The sequence below is a fragment of the Chelonia mydas genome, chromosome 3, assembly GCF_015237465.2.
Source record: "Chelonia mydas isolate rCheMyd1 chromosome 3, rCheMyd1.pri.v2, whole genome shotgun sequence".
In the NCBI taxonomy this organism is placed as follows: Eukaryota; Metazoa; Chordata; order Testudines; family Cheloniidae; genus Chelonia; species Chelonia mydas.
This window is the reverse complement of record NC_057851.1, coordinates 14,909,450-14,927,399: the sequence shown is the minus strand read 5'-3', so window position 1 is coordinate 14,927,399 and position 17,950 is coordinate 14,909,450.

Sequence of the window (17,950 nt, the reverse complement as noted above, 5' to 3'; positions counted from 1 at the left end):
TTCTCTCTGTGCTCTGTTCCGCTCTCTCTTTTAAATTAAATTAATGTAGTGCTGGTGACGTGCTGGTTTGTGTAAATCCTGTGATGGTAGATGAAGCCAGCCGGAACAACAAAAGGCCTGTCCCCTCAGGAGGAGGAGTCACAGACCCTGATGGCTCTGGGAATTCAAGTCCTCTACTTAGCCACAGCATAGGTCTAGCATGGGCAGAGGCTGTGCAAATTTCTGCACTCTTCCTGGTCAGTGTGTGTCTGCCTTGTTTGGAGGAACCAGTCCAGGAGAGAAGCAGCAGTTCTTGGCCAATAATAACAACAAGGGTCGGGGGCAGGGAGATACCTGTCCTCTAGGGCTATCAAACTTCACGCTGATACACTCCACAGACTGCTAGCTGGCCGAGCGAAGCTAGGCCTTATGCTCAACTCCACGGCATTTCTCTGCATCCAATCCATCTGGTCCCTTGGGATTCAGGCTGAGGCAGTGCCCCCCAGATGGCTGGGGCAGGGGAGCAGAGTCATTGGATACAAGGTTAGGGATTTGGGTTAAAGCACCAGGCAGCTTCCTGGGCCTGTGTAGAACTGATCAATGAAATTGTTTTTAATTGTTCACTTTATTAATATAACTTCATAAGTAAAGTTTTATGAATGAAACGACATTCATTCATAAAACTAGGTACCCCAATAACTGGCTAATTGAGTTTCACTTTCAATCCAATTGCAGCTTAAATCACTGAAACTTGCACTGCTTCAACATTGTGACTTTTGCTCACTGTTTGTCATTCATTATACTTGTCCATGTTGTAACCGAAACTCCATTTTAACTTCTCCCAAACTCCATTTTAATATGCTCACTTCATTTTTGCTAAGCCCTACCGTAATCTTATTAGTGTAGTTTAGATGTGTGAATGAGGTATGTATGGATGATGGAATCAACCTCCAGCCCCAGCCTGTCCTGAGGAAATAAAGTATAAACATCAACAGCTGAAGTTGCAGACAACAGCCCTGACAAAGCAAGAAGAGTCCACCCTAAAAAGAAAAGAACAAAAGTACAGTTGAAGAAACATCAAAGCCAGGTCCCAGGATGAAAGTCATGTCTGCAATTGACGGGTGATCAATCACACCGAACCCAGAGGCAGCATGACACAGCAAGACCTATCGACTCTGGATTCAAACTAAAGCCTACGAAAAGGATGGATGAGATGGAAGATTTCGGAGGGTAACATTGTGCTGCCAACATGGAAGGGCATCGGTGCATGCCCAACAGAGACCCAGTTCTTCCTTGTGCCTGGCCAGTTAGCTGCCACAAACTACGAACCCAAGCCACGAACTCAAGCTACATTCAGGACTGGTAACTATCTAGCAGCTGCAAAACGTGTACGTGTGTGTGTGTGTGTGTGTATACATAGGTATTAGTTATTGGTCTTAAATCAAATTGTGTTACAATAATAAAGGTGACATCTTGTCTTGTCCCCTGAAACGACCCTGTGTAGTTTTGTCCGTTTTACACCCTCAGCACCGGATAGGCACTGTGTGGGCCCAATTTTAGTGCAAATCAGGCACTTGGAAGCCCCTCCAGACAGGTCACCCCAGGTGGGCCCTCGACCCCCCAACTCTGGCCTACCGCCCACCTCCAATCTATCTTTCCCCCACTCCCCAGCTGACTCCTTCACTCCCCAGCCAGCTCCTCCTCAGCCAGACTACTTCTCATCCCCCCAGTTCCAGCAAGCCCTCTCAGCTAGGCCTCTCATCCCACTGCAGATAGGCACTCTACAGCTGAGCTCCTCACTCCCTCAAGCATGCTAAGCCCTCACCCCCCAACTCCAGCTGGGCCTCTCTCCCCCCACCCCACCCCCATCCACACACAGTGTATTTGGTTGAAATCAGACTCTTCCAGTGTTCAGACTTTCACCAAAATCAATAGGGTTCGGACTGGAGGTGCGGGGCGAGGGTAGTGGGGGTGCAGGAGCTAATAGATGCCAAGTAATAAAGGTAACTGCAAGTCTCTTTCCTTCGGCAGTGAGATTTTTCCATGGCCGTTGCACCATAAAGGAGAGATTGTTTGCTTCTCAGGGAGAACCTGGCTGATGACAGGTTTCAGAGTAACAGCCGTGTTAGTCTGTATTCGCAAAAAGAAAAGGAGGACTTGTGGCACCTTAGAGACTAACCAATTTATTTGAGCATGAGCTTTCGTGAGCTACAGCTCACTTCATCGGATGCATACTGTGGAAACTGCAGAAGACATTATATACACAGAGACCATGAAACAATACCTCCTCCCACCCCACTCTCCTGCTGGTAATAGCTTATCTAAAGTGATCATCAAGTTGGGCCATTTCCAGCACAAATCCAGGTTTTCTCACCCTCTGCCCCCCCCCCCCCCCCCCCCCCCCTACACACACACACAAACTCACTCTCCTGCTGGTAATAGCCCATTCAAAGTGACCACTCTCTTCACAATGTGTATGATAATCAAGGTGGGCCATTTCCTGCACAAATCCAGGTTTTCTCACCCTCCGCCCCCCCACACACAAACTCACTCTCCTGCTGGTAATAGCCCATTCAAAGTGACCACTCTCTTCACAATGTGTATGATAATCAAGGTGGGCCATTTCTTGCACAAATCCAGGGTTCTCTCACCCCCTCACCCTGATGAGTCACCCAAAATAAATGAGCATTTCTTTGGTGGATGAATTGGTGGAGGCTGGTTTACAGATGACTAATGTTAAAGCGTTTATTGCTGACAAAGCACCTTCTAATTATGGGAGGGGCAGCTCCCTCGATCAGCAATTATGTCGTTCAGCCAAAGTACATGAAACCTTTGTACAATCCTCACATCTTGCATAACACTCTAAAGCATATGGGGTGAAATCCAGCCCTGGCAGCAAGCCAGCATAAATCCTGGGGCATCTGTTTGCTGGGGCTAGATAAACATAGAGGCAAACTAGGTATGTTCCTAGGGCCCAGATTCATAGGGGGCTCCCATCTGAGTGGCACAGGGTTGGCAATGCCAGTTGGTCCCCACACTTTACAGTCCCGGTGGCCCCGGTCACAACTCCACTCACTCAAATTTGGCCTGGCTGCCTTTCTGCTGTGCCAGCAGGGAAGATGCTCTGCTCTTATGCCACCCAGCTCTGGTCAGGGGCCATGGGGATGGGTCTGGGACCCCTGCCCTTGCCCCCTTGTCATGCCTCAGCTGAGTTCAGGTTCTCAAAGGTGGGTGGCCTGGCTCCCCCTGTTTAAAAAGTGTGTGTGTGTGTGTGAAGGGAAATGGCCCTTTGGCTCCCCCCAATCCCTGGTGTCTGTGGTTATGACTAGGATGTGGGTGGCCAGGGCAAATTTGAGTGAGTAGGGTTGTACCTGGTGCCCAAAGTCAGTGCCTATCATTACAGAGGGGTGACTGGGCCTAATGCACTGGCTAACCCTCCTCTTCCTCACTGCTGCTGTGAGGCTGGCTCCAGCAGCAGGGCTGTGCCCCGGGGGTCTGCCCGCCTTGCCCCACTTCCAGCAGCCCCTGTCCCCTCCATTCTGCCCACAGGACTCCACTCAGAGACAGCCTCAAGACCTGCTACAAGTATGGAGAGCTGCCGTGAGTGCTTGCATGGAGGAGGTGGCAGGAGAGGAGGTTAATGGGCAGTGTCCATGCAGCAAGAGCCCGTCACTGACCTGGATAAGAGAGGGTTAACTAAGCAACATCCATACAGCGGGAGCTGGACTACTTGGGTTGATAGATCACTAGTGCAGCTGTGCCGGGCGGGTGTATTATAAATCTATACCACAGCAGCATCTAATTTAACAAGTCAGTAGAGGGGCTCAGAACAGTATGTTTGCCTAGGGCCCAGTGACAAGTTTATCCAGCCCCACTGTTCACGACCTTATTCCTTGCAGATCAGATCACAGGGGAGCACACCAGATGCCATGATGTCATTGCTGGAAATGACAGACAACCATAAAAGTGGGACTTAAATGATGCATTTCACCCATGGTGAAAATCATGAGTTAGAATCATAGAATATCAGGGTTGGAAGGTCATCTAGTCCAATCCCCTGCTCAAAGCAGGACCAATCCATACCTAAATCATCCCAGCCAGGGCTTTGTCAAGCCTGACCTTAAAAACCTCTAAGGAAGGAGATTCCATCACCTCCCTAGGTAACCCAGTCCATTGCTTCACCACCCTGCTAGTTAAAAAGTTTTTCCTAATATCTAACCTAAACCTCCCCCACTGCAACTTGAGACCATTACTCCTTGTTCTGTCATCTGCTACCACTGTAAACAGTCTAGATCCATCCTCTTTGGAACCCTCTTTCAGGTAGTTGAAAGCAGCTATCAAATCCCCCCTCATTCTTCTCTTCTGCTGACTAACTAATCCCAGTCCCCTCAGCCTATCCTCATAAATCATGTACTCCAGCCCCCTAATCATTTTTGTTGCCCTCCGCTGGACTCTTTCCAATTTTTCCACATCCTTCTTGTGGTGTGGGACCCAAAACTGGACACAGTACTCCAGATGAGGCCTCACCAATGTCGAACAGAGGGGAACTATCACATCTCCTGGCAATGCTCCTACTTATACAGCCCAAAATGCCGTTAGCCTTCTTGGCAACAAGGGCACACTGTTGACTAATATCCAGCTTCTCATCCACCGTAACCCCTTCAGAGGACTTTGAGAAAAAATTAACAAAACAAAAAATACTCCACTAATTGAAATCCCTAGAGCAGACATGATTAAGTGCATTTTGGAGAGCTGCTCACTTGCACAGAACTTCTGCCTAGCCACTCAGTCTCTAGTCTGTAGCAGTGCATGCGATTCTTCCATCCTAAGTGCAGGACTCTGCACTTGTCCTTGTTGAACCTCATCAGATTTCTTTTGGCCCAATCCTCTAATTTGCCTAGGTCCCTCTGTATCCTATCCCTACCCTCCAACATATCTACTACTCCTCCCAGTTTAGTGTCATCTGCAAACTTGCTGAGGGTGCAATCCACGCCATCTTCCAGGTCATTAATGAAGATATTGAACAAAACCAGCCCCAGGACTGACCCTTGGGGCACCCCGCTTGATACTGGCTGCCAACTAGACATGGAACTATTGATCACTACCCGTTGAGCCCGATGATCTAGCCAGCTTTCTCTCCACCTTATAGTCCATTCATCCAGCTCATACTTCTTTAACTTGCTGGCAAGAATACTGTGGGAGACCGTGTCAAAAGCTTTGCTAAAGTCAAGGAATAACACGTCCACTGCTTTCCCCTCATCCACAGAGCCAGTTAGCTCGTCATAGAAGGCAATTAGGTTAGTCAGGCATGACTTGCCCTTGGTGAATTCATGCTGACTGTTCCTGATCACTTTCCTCTCCTCTAAGTGCTTCAGAATTGATTCCTTGAGGACCTGCTCCATGATTTTTCCAGGGACTGAGGTGAGGCTGACTGGCCTGTAGTTCCCCGGATCCTCCTCCTTCCCATTTTTAAAGATGGGCACTAAATTAGCCTTTTTCCAGTTATCTGGGACTTCCCCTGATTGCCATGAGTTTTCAAAGATAATGGCCAATGGTTCTGCAATCACATCCACCAACTCCTTCAGCACCCTCGGATGCAGTGCATCTGGCCCCATGGACTTGTGCTAGTCCAGCTTTTCTAAATAGTCCCAAACCACATTTTTCTTCACGTAGGGCTGGTCACTTCCTCCCGATGCTGTGCTGCCCAGTGCAGTAGTCTGGGAGCTGACCTCCTTTGTGAAGACAGAGGCAAAAAAAGCATTGAGTACATTAGCTTTTTCCACATCCACTGTCACTAGGTTGCCTCCCTCATTCAGTAAGGGGCCCACACTTTCCTTGATCATCTTCTTGTTGCTAACATACCTGAAGAAACCCTTCTTGTTACTCTTTAGATCTCTTGCTAGCTGCAACTCCAGGTCTGATTTGGCCTTCCTGATTTCACTCCTGCATGCCCGAGCAATATTTTTATACTCGTCCCTGGTCATTTATCCAATCTTCCATTTCTTGTAAGCTTCTTTTTTGTGTTTAAGATCAGCAAGGATTTCACTGTTAAGCCAAGCTGGTCGCCTGCCATATTTACTATTCTGGTTTGTTCCTGTAACCTCAATAAGTATTCTTTAAAGTACAGCCAGCTCTCCTGGACTCCTTTCCCACTCATGTTGTTCTCCCAGGGGATCCTGCCCATCAGTTCCCTGAGGGAGTCAAAGTCTGCTTTTCTGAAGTCCAGGGTCCGTATTCTGCTGCTCTCCTTTCTTCCTTGTGACAGGATCCTGAACTTGACCATCTCATGGTCGCTGCCTCCCAGGTTCCCATCCACTTTTGCTTCCCCTACTAATTCTTCCCGGTTTGTGAGCAGCAGGTCAAGAAGAGCTCTGCCCCTAGTTGGTTCCTCCAGCATTTGCACCAGGAAATTGTCCCCTACAGTTTCCAAAAACTTCCTAGATTGTCTGTGCACCGCTGTATTGCTCTCCCAGCACTACAGTTACGATGATGAGGAGAAGCTTGCATTGAATGTTTGCAGTGAGTTTTCAAGCAATGCTACATATGCACTAGTATTTCTGTCATGCTGTGAATTTGCTCTCCAGTGCTACTAAGAGGTGTTTGGTGTTGCTACTATGGCCGTTTTTGTAGCAGTGGCTGGCATGTGTTCTCTGCTGGGAGATGTGCAGCTGAGAGAAAAAAAATGAGCTTGGAGTTTCTATGACCAACAAGATAAACTGAACACAGTGCTAACTGGCAGTGTGTTCGATAGGTGTGACTCATTCATGTCATTCCCCAGCAAATGTGTTAAGCCAGGATCCCGGGTAACTTTCCCTCTTGAAATCCCAGGATTTTAACTCACTAATCCTGAGATTTCAGGCAACTGCTTTATACTTAAAGAAGCAATTTCGATATTCTTCTGAAAATGAAAAGAAATATGTACTAGAGCCAGTATTACCAGCCTTCTAGGTGTTGTAGATTTCAAAACGCTTTCTGGTCTAAAGTCATTTGTCACCACTATCAAAATCCTATATAGCTTAACACTAGTCCTAGTCAAACCACACTAAAGAAGACATTGGCAGCCTTGGTTTAAATTAAAATTGATCCCAAAGTTCTGGAATTGCTCTGAGACTTTATTACCTACAGCAAGCACCAGATAATTAAGACATAGACGTGATTATTGCAACCCAATTTACATAGCTTGACATCCGCTTTCAGAGCTCAGCTTGTGAACAGAAAGCCCACAGTTTGGGTTCAATAAGATCTGAAGGAACTTTTGATCAGTTTCATGCAGGCAATTAGGAAAATATTCTCTGAAGCTTTACTGTATTACAGACGAGCCCTGTCGTCAGTAAATGGTTTCAGTCTGACATGAGTCAGGCACTTGGCACATTTGTGTTTTGAAAATCATTAGCAGTAGTGAGCTGGAAATGTCTCGAGGATACTTCTACGCCATCCGGTGATGAACTAGCAATGCTAGGTGACATTTTGAACGTCCCCTTTGATCCTGATGATTTGTGCAGAGACTTTCCTCACTGTGAACTATAGCACCACCCGCAATAACAAATGAGGACTATGACTCCCTTTTAGACACGAGTTACTTTCTTCAGTGAGCTAATGCGCAGAGTCTTATGAAGCTGGTGAAAGCTGGACTTGCTGTTTTAGCCATGAACTTTTTTGTGGAGCATGTTTTCAGCCTTATAAACTTTTTGCAATGAAGAATGTAATGAGCAAAAACAACAAAAATCCTTCCCCAATCCGGGAAGGGAGAAGATCTGAAGATGTTATGAAACCTATTAGGGAGTTCATGATGATGGTCTATTAACATGGAAGGTGCTCCGGTACCATGGTGATGGGTGTCAATATAAAGCCTGAAGATAGATAAGGCTGAGTCCTCTGGCACGGTGTGGAATGAATCCAGCACTCATTAAACCTATCTTATGCTTGTACAGATTTCTATGAGGAGATGAAGATCATCTCAAGGCACAGTCCTGAATGGGGTTCCTGAAGATCAGGTCTGAAGAACATTGTGGAGGCAGACTTATTCCTGGAGGTTTCATCACAGGACATAATCTTTAGTTAAAGATTCACCTTTCATTCCTGGTGTCTCTAGGACAATCCTGGAGGCACAGACGCCGACTATTCAAATTGCCAGGGAGTGCTCTGCCCCAGGCCCCACCCCCTCCCATCCTGCCCGCCCAGTTCTGCCCCCTCCCCCCAGCGTGCTGAGTCCTTGCTCCTCCCCCCTCCCAGCCTCCTTGCACGCCGTGAAACAGCTGATTGTGGTGGGCCAGAGGCGCTGATCTGCGGGGTCTGCCGAAATCGCTGCGGGGGGCGGGAAGCCGATAGGGGGGCTGCCAGTGGGTGCTCAGCACCCACCATGTTTTCCCCATGAGTGCTCCAGCCCCTATCTCATAGAGCTGGAAGAGACCTTGAAAGGTCATCGAGTTGAGTCCAGTCCCCTGCCTTCACAGCAGGACCAAGTACCAACCCTTATTTGCCCCAGATCCCTAAATGGCCCCCCTCAAGGACTGAGCTCATAACCCTGGGTTTAGCAGGACAGTGCTCAAACCACTGAGCTATCCCTCCCCCCATGGAGTCGGTGCCTATCCCTGGAGGGTTGGCAACCCTAGACAGAGTGGAGAAGCTTGCATTGCTGTTCTCTATGTCATGCCTGTTCTCTGGATAAAGAGAGGACATAATTTTCCATTTTCAGCCCCTTTGACCAGCATTAAATTTGGTTAATTAGTTTTTATGAAAAGTTTGATCTTTAATCAGTTTCCATAGCCAATTAGATGACAAGCTGCTATTCTAATGCCCTCCAGTGCTATTTCGTCAGTGTAAATAAAGTCCTGTTCTCTAGACAGTGACAAATTCTGGCATGAACATTTTGTTTCTTACTGTGCACCGATGACAGATGTTCCTTACTAGCGGTGTGTTGTTTTACAGCCTTTAGCATGCTTGTTGGCAATTTCAATGGAGAGGCCGAAGACTGAATAGGCCACGGAGGGTATGCCTACACTACGAAATTAGGTGGATTTTATAGAAGTCGATTTTTAGAAATCGATTTTATACAGTCGATTGCGTATGTCCACACTAAGCGCATTAAGTCAGTGGAGTGCGTCCTCACTACCGTGGCTAGCATCGACTTACAGAGCGGTGCACTGTGGGTAGCTTTCCCACAGTTCCTGCAGTCTCTGCCATCCATTGGAATTCTGGGTTGAGCTCCCAATGCCTGATGGGGCAAAAACATTGTCGCGGGTGGTTTTGGGTACGTGTCATCAGTTGCCCCTCCCTCCATGAAACCAACGGCAGACAATCACGTTGTGCCTTTTTTCCGTGCAGACGCCATACCACGGCAACCATGGAGCCCGCTCAGCTCAGCTCACTGTCAACGTGGCTGTTGTGTCCTGGGTGCTGCTGTCACCAGACAGTGCAGTAGGTCTGCTAACCATCATCATCCACCGCTTCCGCTGCAACTCTGCTCTCTTGCAGATGCCATACCATGGCAAGCATGGAGCCTGGTCAGCTCACCGTCACCGCTGCTGTTGTGAGCATTGTAAACACCTTGTGCATTATCATGGAGTATATGCAGAACTGGGTTAAGAGACGTCAGCACAAGTTGGATTTCGATGGGGACACGGACACAGACATTCCTGAAAGCACAGGTTGTGGAAATTGGGACATCATGGCAGCAGTGGGGTTGGTTGATACAGTGGAATGCAGATTCTGGGCCAGGCAAACAAGCATAGACTTAGTTGCAGGTATGGGATGATAGTGTTGCATAGTGTTGCAGGTATGGGATGATTCACAGTGGCTGCGAAACTTTTGCATGCATAAGGCCACTTTCCTGGAAAGTTGCTTTCCCCCACCCTGAAGCGCAGGAATACCAAGATGAGAGATGCCCTCACAGTTCAGAAGCGAGTGGCGATAGCCCTGTGGAAGCTTTCAATGCCTGACTGCTACCAGTCAGTCGGAAATCAATTTGAAGTGGGCAAGTCTACTGTGGGGACTGGTGTGATCCAAGTAGCCAATGCAATCATTGACATTCTGTTATCAAGGGTAGTGACTCTGGGAAATGTGCAGGTCATAGTGGATGGCTTTGCTGCAATGGGGTTCCCTAACTGTGGTGGGGCGATAGACGGAACACGTATCCCCATCTTGGCACCAGACCACCTTGCCGACCAGTACATAAACCACAAGAGGTACTTCTCAATGGTGCTGCAAGCACTGGTAGATCACAAGAGATGTTTCACCAACGTCAACGTGGGATGGCCGGGAAAGGTGCATGACGCTCACATATTTAGGAACTCTGGGCTGTTCAAGCAGCTGCAAGAAGGGACTTACTTCCCAGTCCACAAAATTACCATTGGGGATGTTGAAATGCCAATAGTTATCCTTGGGGACCCAGCCTACCCCTTGCTCCCATGGCTCATGAAGCCATACACAGGCAGCCTGGACAGTAGTAAGGAGCAGTTCAACTATAGGCTGAGCAAGTGCAGAATGGTGGTAGAATGTGCCTTTCGACGTTTAAAAGCATGCTGGTGCTGTTTGCTGACTAGGTCAGACCTCAGCACAACCAACATTCCCATTGTTATTGCTGCTTGCTGGGTGCTCCATAATATCTGTGAGAGTAAGGGGGAGATGTTTATGGCGGGGTGGGAGGTTGAGGCAAATCGCCTGGCGTCTGATTTTGAGCAGCCAGACACCAGGGCGATTAGAAGAGCACAGACAAGGCCACACTACAGTTTCAAAACGTATCGAATGCCAGCCTTCTGTTGCTTGGGCCATTCTCTGGAGTGCAGTAGCTGGGTGCCTGGAGCTCCACCCCCGCCCCCGTGTTCTTGGGCGTCTGGGTGAGGAGGATATGGAACATGGGGAGGAGGTCAGGCAGTTATACAATGGATGCAGCGGGGGTCTGTGCTCCTGTTGCCTTTCCTGGAGCGCCACCAGACGTTCCATCATGTCCATTTGCTCCCCTGTTAGCCTTAGCATTGCCTCCTGCCTCCACTCTTTGCACTCCTGTCTCCACTCTTCGCACTCACTTAATGCTTTGCTGGCCTCTAACACTGAATGCCTCCATGCTTTAAGCTGTGCCCTATCAGTGCGGGAGGACTGCATGAGCTAGGAAAACATGTCATTGCGAGTGCGTTTTTTTCGCCTTCTAATCTGCGATAACCTCAGGGATGGAGATGATAGGGGGAGCATAGAGACATTTCCACCTGGGGGGGGAGATAAAAAGGAAGAGTAAAATTTAAGATGATACATTTCTGAGAACAAAAGGGAGACTCTTTCACAGTGAATCAAGCAATTCACAGCATGTGTGCTTTAGGTTCAAGGTTGCATTTTGCCTTGTATATTGAGTGCCTGCTGGTATGGTGACACATCACACACGGCTGGGCAACAGAATTCGGTTTCCAGGCAGCCATGGTAAGGCACAGGGTACGCGGGTTTGGCTTCTTATGCATAACATGTGGTAAGGGTTTCAAACTGCAGTGCCATTCTTTCCCATAGCAAGCAATGGGTTGGTTTAAAGGGAGAGGCTGCGGTTTTTGGGTGTGCGGTTTTTGTGCAGCACACCCCTCCCCTCACCGCACCACTTGGCTATTCTCTGGGATGATCCCTTCACCCTTCCCCCCGCCGTGTGGCTATTCTCCGGGATGATCCCTTTTAGCCAAGCGCAAACAGCCCAGCATGAATGGAGTAAATCAAACATTAAACACTATTGCTTTTAAAGCCTGTACTCTAATTACAAATGTGCACTCCCCAGAGCTGCCTTCTCCGGCTTCAGGGTCGGGGATCCTGCCTTCAGAGGGTATTGGTCCAGGGTGATGAAAAGGTCCTAGCTGCCAGGGAGAACGGATTCAGTGCTTGCCTGTTGCGCATTCTCCTCCTCCTCCTCCTCCTTCCTCATCCACAAAATCCTCCTCCCTGTTGCGTGAGACTCCCCCCCCCCTTGCAGGTGTCCACAGACAGTGGTGGGGTAGTGGTAGGGTCCCCCCCTAGAATGCCATGCAGCTGATCATAGAAGTGGCATGTATGGGTGTCTGACTTGGAGCGCCCATTTGCCTCCTTTGTCTTTTGGTAGGCTTGCCCGAGCTCCTTAACTTTCACGCGGCACTGCTGTGTGTCCCTGTTGTAGTCTCTCTCCAACATGCCCTGTGAGATTTTGGCAAATATATTTGTATTTCTTCTTTTTGATCGGAGTTCTGCCTGCACAGATGCTTCTCCCCATACAGCGATCAGATCCAGTGTCTCCCATTCGGTCCATGCTGGAGCTCATTTGCGATTCTGGGGGGACTGCATGGTCACCTGTGCTGCTGAGCTCACCACGCTGACCAAACAGGAAATGAAATTCAAAAGTTCCCAGGGCTTTTCCTGTGTACCTGGCTAGTGCATCGGAGTTCAAAGCGCTGTCCAGAGCGGTCACTTTGGAGCACTCTGGGATAGCTCCTGGAGGCCAATACCATCGATTTGCATCCGCACTACCCCAAATTTGACGCAGCAAGGTCAATTTTAGCGCTACTCCCCTCGCCGGGGAGGAGTACAGAAGTCGATTTTAAGAGCCCTTTAAGTCGACGGAACGGGGTTGGTTGTGTGGACACATCCATTTTAAAATTGACCTAATGCAGCTAAATTTGACCTAACCCCATAGTGTAGACCAGGGCACAGACTAAGCTAGCCTCCTACCCTAGAAAAGGTCCTTCCAGATCAAGGAAAGATCAGGTACATCAAGAATGCAGCATGCTGTGCCTTGTTGTGCATCTTCTATGTTTTTCCTTCATCATGTGTCCAGTTTCCAAGCAGAGCTGGCCGAGACATGGGATTTCCAGTTTGTGGGAAATTGCAACATTCCAGAATCTGGTTTTGTTCTGATTTGGGCTGAAACCACATTTTTCAAAATTATCAACATACTAGAAATTAAAAAAAAAAATCATTTTAGAAACATAGATGCATGGTGATTCGAAAACAAAATATGCTCCCTAGGGCAGGCTAGAGCCGGGTTCCCAAGGCCTCCTGGCTCTCAGCTACATGGCAAGGAGTCTGAAAGCCCTAGCAAAGTGGAGCTGCCCCTAAGCCACAGAACCTGGGGTCCCCAACAGCCTGCCAGGAAACCAGACAGGTTTCTGACTGATCCTTGCCTCTGATTTGATGAAAGTTCAGATTCAGTGAGTTCCTGACCAGCTCTAATTCCAATATGTGCTGCTTTCTATGTCCCCTTATGCTGTCTCGCACAGCCCCCTTAACTCGCATTACAATTGCATTTTCCAGATTGCCAGGCCACTGAATCCTGAGAGATATTGCACTTGGTGTGAGTAGTGTATGCAATAGTTAGACAGATTTCCAGCTTCCATTCTAAACCCTTTTCTCAGATGCTCAGATCTTTTAAAAAACAAATCTCTTTGGGGTTGAAATTTTTGCATGTTTGATCTCAGCTCAGTGCATGTGCGTGTGAATGTAAACTCAGAGCAAAACAAAACATGTTTAATGGCCTGGTGATATGTGAGCACCAAAAAATCCATATATTCCTACTATATGTTGCTATCAGAAATTTTGCACTCAGATCAACTGTATTTTGTAGAGCTCCTTGAGACGTGAAATTCAAGACAACTTTGCTACATAGGCATTAGAAATTTTGTAATTAAAAAAAATGCGTATCCAGGACGAATATGTAAAAGATGCTCTCATGTAAGGATGGATTTTCTGTATGTAAACGTTAATAATTTTAAAGCTGCTATACCAATTTCCTTCCAATGTCATAATTGTAAATCTCTTTGAGATTTATAATTCAATCCTATTTGGAAAAAAGTAATTTCTTTAGATGTAGAGTCAACATTGTTTAAATTCCACCAGTTGAAACTTACTTAATTTTTTAGATCAGTTCAAAGCTAGAGCAATTTTTAACGTGCAGTGCTTTAGCTTTTGAATTGATTTGAATTGGATCTGGATATTAAGTAGTTTAAACCACTGTAAGGAGTTAGAGCAGGTTAAGCAGAATATTATGTTTTCAGACTTTTGGTTAAGGACGACTGGATTCTGAGGGAATCAAGCTGAATAGCTCCAGATTAAGGAACTGACACGCTTTGCTCTTCTTTCTAAAACCTCTTTTTTTCCTCTTCTTCTGTTAAAAACACAAACAAACAAAAAAAAGCAGGGAAATCAAATGCCCAAATCTAGTATTAATGCAACATTAAGGTTGAAAACAAACAAAAAACACTGATCACTCGGTGTTTAGAAAATCCCCAAAGGCAAGGTTGCTCTGAAAACGACCTTGTTGCATCTCTATAATGCCTGATATTTTTGTTTTCCTTTTTCAGTGTAAAACCCTTTAAACTACAGGTCTGCTCTGAAAAGCAACTCTATAAAAATTCCATATGGACTCCTGGTTTCCTGTGTTTTGATGATTTCAATTTCAAATACACTCACATTAAAAGTAGAAAGATGAGTTTCTTTCTTCTGCCAAACCTCCAAACTCAGGCCTGGCCTACACACCGATTTTGGACTGGTAGGGCTACATCAGTTAAGGATGTGATTTTTTTTTTTACCACTATAGTTATACTGATACGAGCCCTAGTGCGGATATTATAGTGGTATCAAGGTCTCTTATTCCCCTTCCAGAAGATCATTTATACCAGTATACCCTCATTCCACACTATGGAGAATGTGCTGCAGCATAGTTAAAAGTAGTACAACTTCTGTGTGTAGACATAGCCTCAGTCTGGAATTTGTCAAGCTGGGTTCTTTCCGTCTTGTGCATGATCACTGGTTTGGTTTGCAGGTTTCTCGGGCTGAACTGGGCCCTCCATTCCACCTGCACAGCTGCGTTGCCTTCAGAGGGTTTGCACAAGTGTGACTGATGCTTCTGTAGTTGGAACTAAGGGCTTGTCTACACTTGGAATGTTACAGCGGCCCAGCTGCAGCATGACAGCTGCGCTGCTATAGCACTTCAATGTAGACGCCACCTACGCTAACAGGAGGCGTTCTCCCCTCCGCGTAGGTAATCCACCTCCCTGAGAGACAGCAGCTAGGTCGACAGAAGAGTTCTTCCATTGACCTACCATTGTCTACACCGGGGGTTAGGTCGGCTTCACCACTTTGCTCAGGACTGCGGATTTTTCACGTGGCTACTTTTTAGTGTAGGCAATTAGTAAACAATTCTGCTGGTGGTGATGAAGGCGGCCCCACTCCCTTTCTCTTAGGCCTGGTCCACATGGAAAATGGACGCAGCTACAGTGCTCAGAGGTGTGAAAAACCCACACCTCGCCCCCCTGAGCACTGTAACTATGCCAACCTATCCACCAGTGTAGGCGCAGCTAGGTCAGTGCTTCCGTCGATCTAATTACCGTTACTCAAGGAGGTGAGTTCCAACAGCGATGGCACAACCCCTTCCACTGCTGCAGGCTGCATCACACGACTTGGCTATGCTGGCATAGCTACAGTTCTGTAGCGAGGGCTAGCATGAGTTAAAAGCGGTGAGGATATCTGTTAATCACGAATGGGCTCAGTTTTGCCAACTGTCATCACTGGAATCATAGTTAGCCGGTTGTAATAGTAGCCCATCAATTTCAGAAGAATTAGTCACGCAGGAATCGCTGTACTGGATCAGAGCAGTGCGTCGAATAGTCCAGCAGCTTGTCTCTGGTGCTTTAGAGGAACGTTCCAGAGCTCTATAGCGGACAGTAGTGTCTTGGCAGAATCAGGGCAATCATTCAACCGAAAATCTCAGGGTGCACACAATGGGGTCCAATAAAAACTCCAAATTAATGATTTAATTAGCTGACAAGAGTTCAGTGGCAGGAGGGAATGTTTTTGTAGCACGCTGGCTTAGTTCATGTGATTATATCGCCCTCTAGTGGAATGCAGCACCCCGTGGTGTAGGACCTACCGTTTACACTTAATGACAGAGTTACTCCTTTGGTTCAAGTGCTGCCGGTTTGTGCTTTCAGTGCTGAAGATCTCAGATCCCATCCCTTCAACACTGTATCTATATGTAAGTGTTAATTTCCCCCATTTATAAAGTGATGTCTTTCTTCTCCCATCTCCCTCTTCCACTCCTACCACTTCCCTCATTCCCCAAAGAAAGCCTGCCTCACGTCTCCTGGTCTCACTCCCATCTCAATGCCTTCTCCTATGGAGGGTGCTCCCTCCTTAGCCCAGCATGCAAGATTATCATAGAATATCAGGGTTGGAAGGGACCTCAGGAGGTCATCTAGTCCAACCCCCTGCTCAAAGCAGGACCAATCCCCAATTTTTGCCCCAGGTCCCAAATGGCCCCTTCAAGGATTGAACTCACAACCCTGGGTTTAGCAGGCCAATGCTCAAACCACTGAGCTATCCCTACCTTCTCTTCAAATCCTGCCTCAAACATTGCTTCTTCTGCAAAGCGCGCCCAGAATCACCCGGGCCTTTATGCAGACATCTTCCATCTCTTTCACAGTGGTTGCTCTTATTAACAGAGGGCATCGGTGTGCATCGGACTGGACAATATGTTAAACACACTTGAACAATCCATCTAAGGGCCTGATCCTGGAAGATGCTGAGCTCCTGTTGATTTCCACAGGAAATGAGGGTGCCCATCATCTCCTGGAATCAGGCCTTCAAGGTGCAGAACAGAGCAGGGTATTAACTTGTGGCTCAGGTGTTTTGTGGAATGGGCAGAGCTTGAAGAGGTTTTGGACAGAAGAGAAGAAAGCTGCTTGAGGAACATTAATTGGGAGGCTTTTACAAACACGAAAGGTGGCATTAAAGTAGGCACACACTGAACACAATGCACCAGTGGTGTGATCAGATTCCAGTCTATTGAGGAGGCTGGTTCTGCAGGGCCTTACAGCACCAAGGAATTTGGTAGAAAGGAGGATGATGTCCAGCCAAAATTTTCCAAAGTAACCAGAGCTTTTGCATGCCTCAATTTTTGGGTGCCCAATCTGAGTAAGGAGCCTGATTTTCAGTGGGCAGGTGCACAGCATGGTCTGGAAAGCAGGTCTTTTAAACCTGCGCATCCAAAATGGAGGCACCCAAAGCCATTAAAAGTCTTGGCCTTAATTACGAGAACCCTTAGGCCTGATTTTCTGTGGCTATGTAGTCGGGGTGGACATTTATGCCCACGCATACTGATCTGGTAGCCTGTTCTGTCCACTTTGCACTGGTGTAATTGAAGACGCAAGGTGCAGGGCGATGGAGAACGAGGCCCCTTTCCCCCTAAAGCAGCTTGCGAAGGAATGGCTTGTGTGTGTTTAAATAAAAAAAGAGTAATCTGAGTGTAAGGAACATGCTGGGCTCAACGGTATCACGTACGCAAATTCTTGCTTGCAAATCAGCTGCTGAGGAGATTGCATGGAAAGTTTACTTTCTGATTTTAGAACACGACGCTTTTATCATTTTTTTAAAAAGGTGCTATCTAGGGAGATGGGGTAGATCTATGTCGAAATCATCAGGATGGAATATTTCATATTCTCTCCATATTATTGGATGGGATTCATCCTTACTCCATTTCACTAGCCTCAGGTATCGTGTGACCAGGACAGCTGGTCAAATATTTAGTCATAGGAATAATCACAGAAAATGAACAATTGCAGAGAATTCCCTTCCCTGTTCCCCCCCCCCACCAGCCACTCCCTGTTTGGTAAACAACAGATCTGGCTTCAGCTTCACTGCTGTGTCTTTTTGTACCATCTTTTTGAAGAATCATTGCCCTCTGGAGGCTGAAACCGGAACAGCAAATGCATGAGAAAGAAAACAAGGGACGGAACAAAAGGCCAGTCCAGAGCTTATTCATCTGAATTTTAGCATTTGTTTGTAAGTAACAGTTGAAATAAACACATATGCAAATATTTGCTGGGTTCCAGAATGATTTCACTTTAAAAGTTGCCATAGTGAGGTACTGTAACGGAGCAAAAAAATAAACAGATTGACTCCTAGTAATACAGCTGTGCTCTTAGCCCAGATTTGTTCCCTGCTGAATATTCTCCAATTCAGATATAAGTGAGAATCA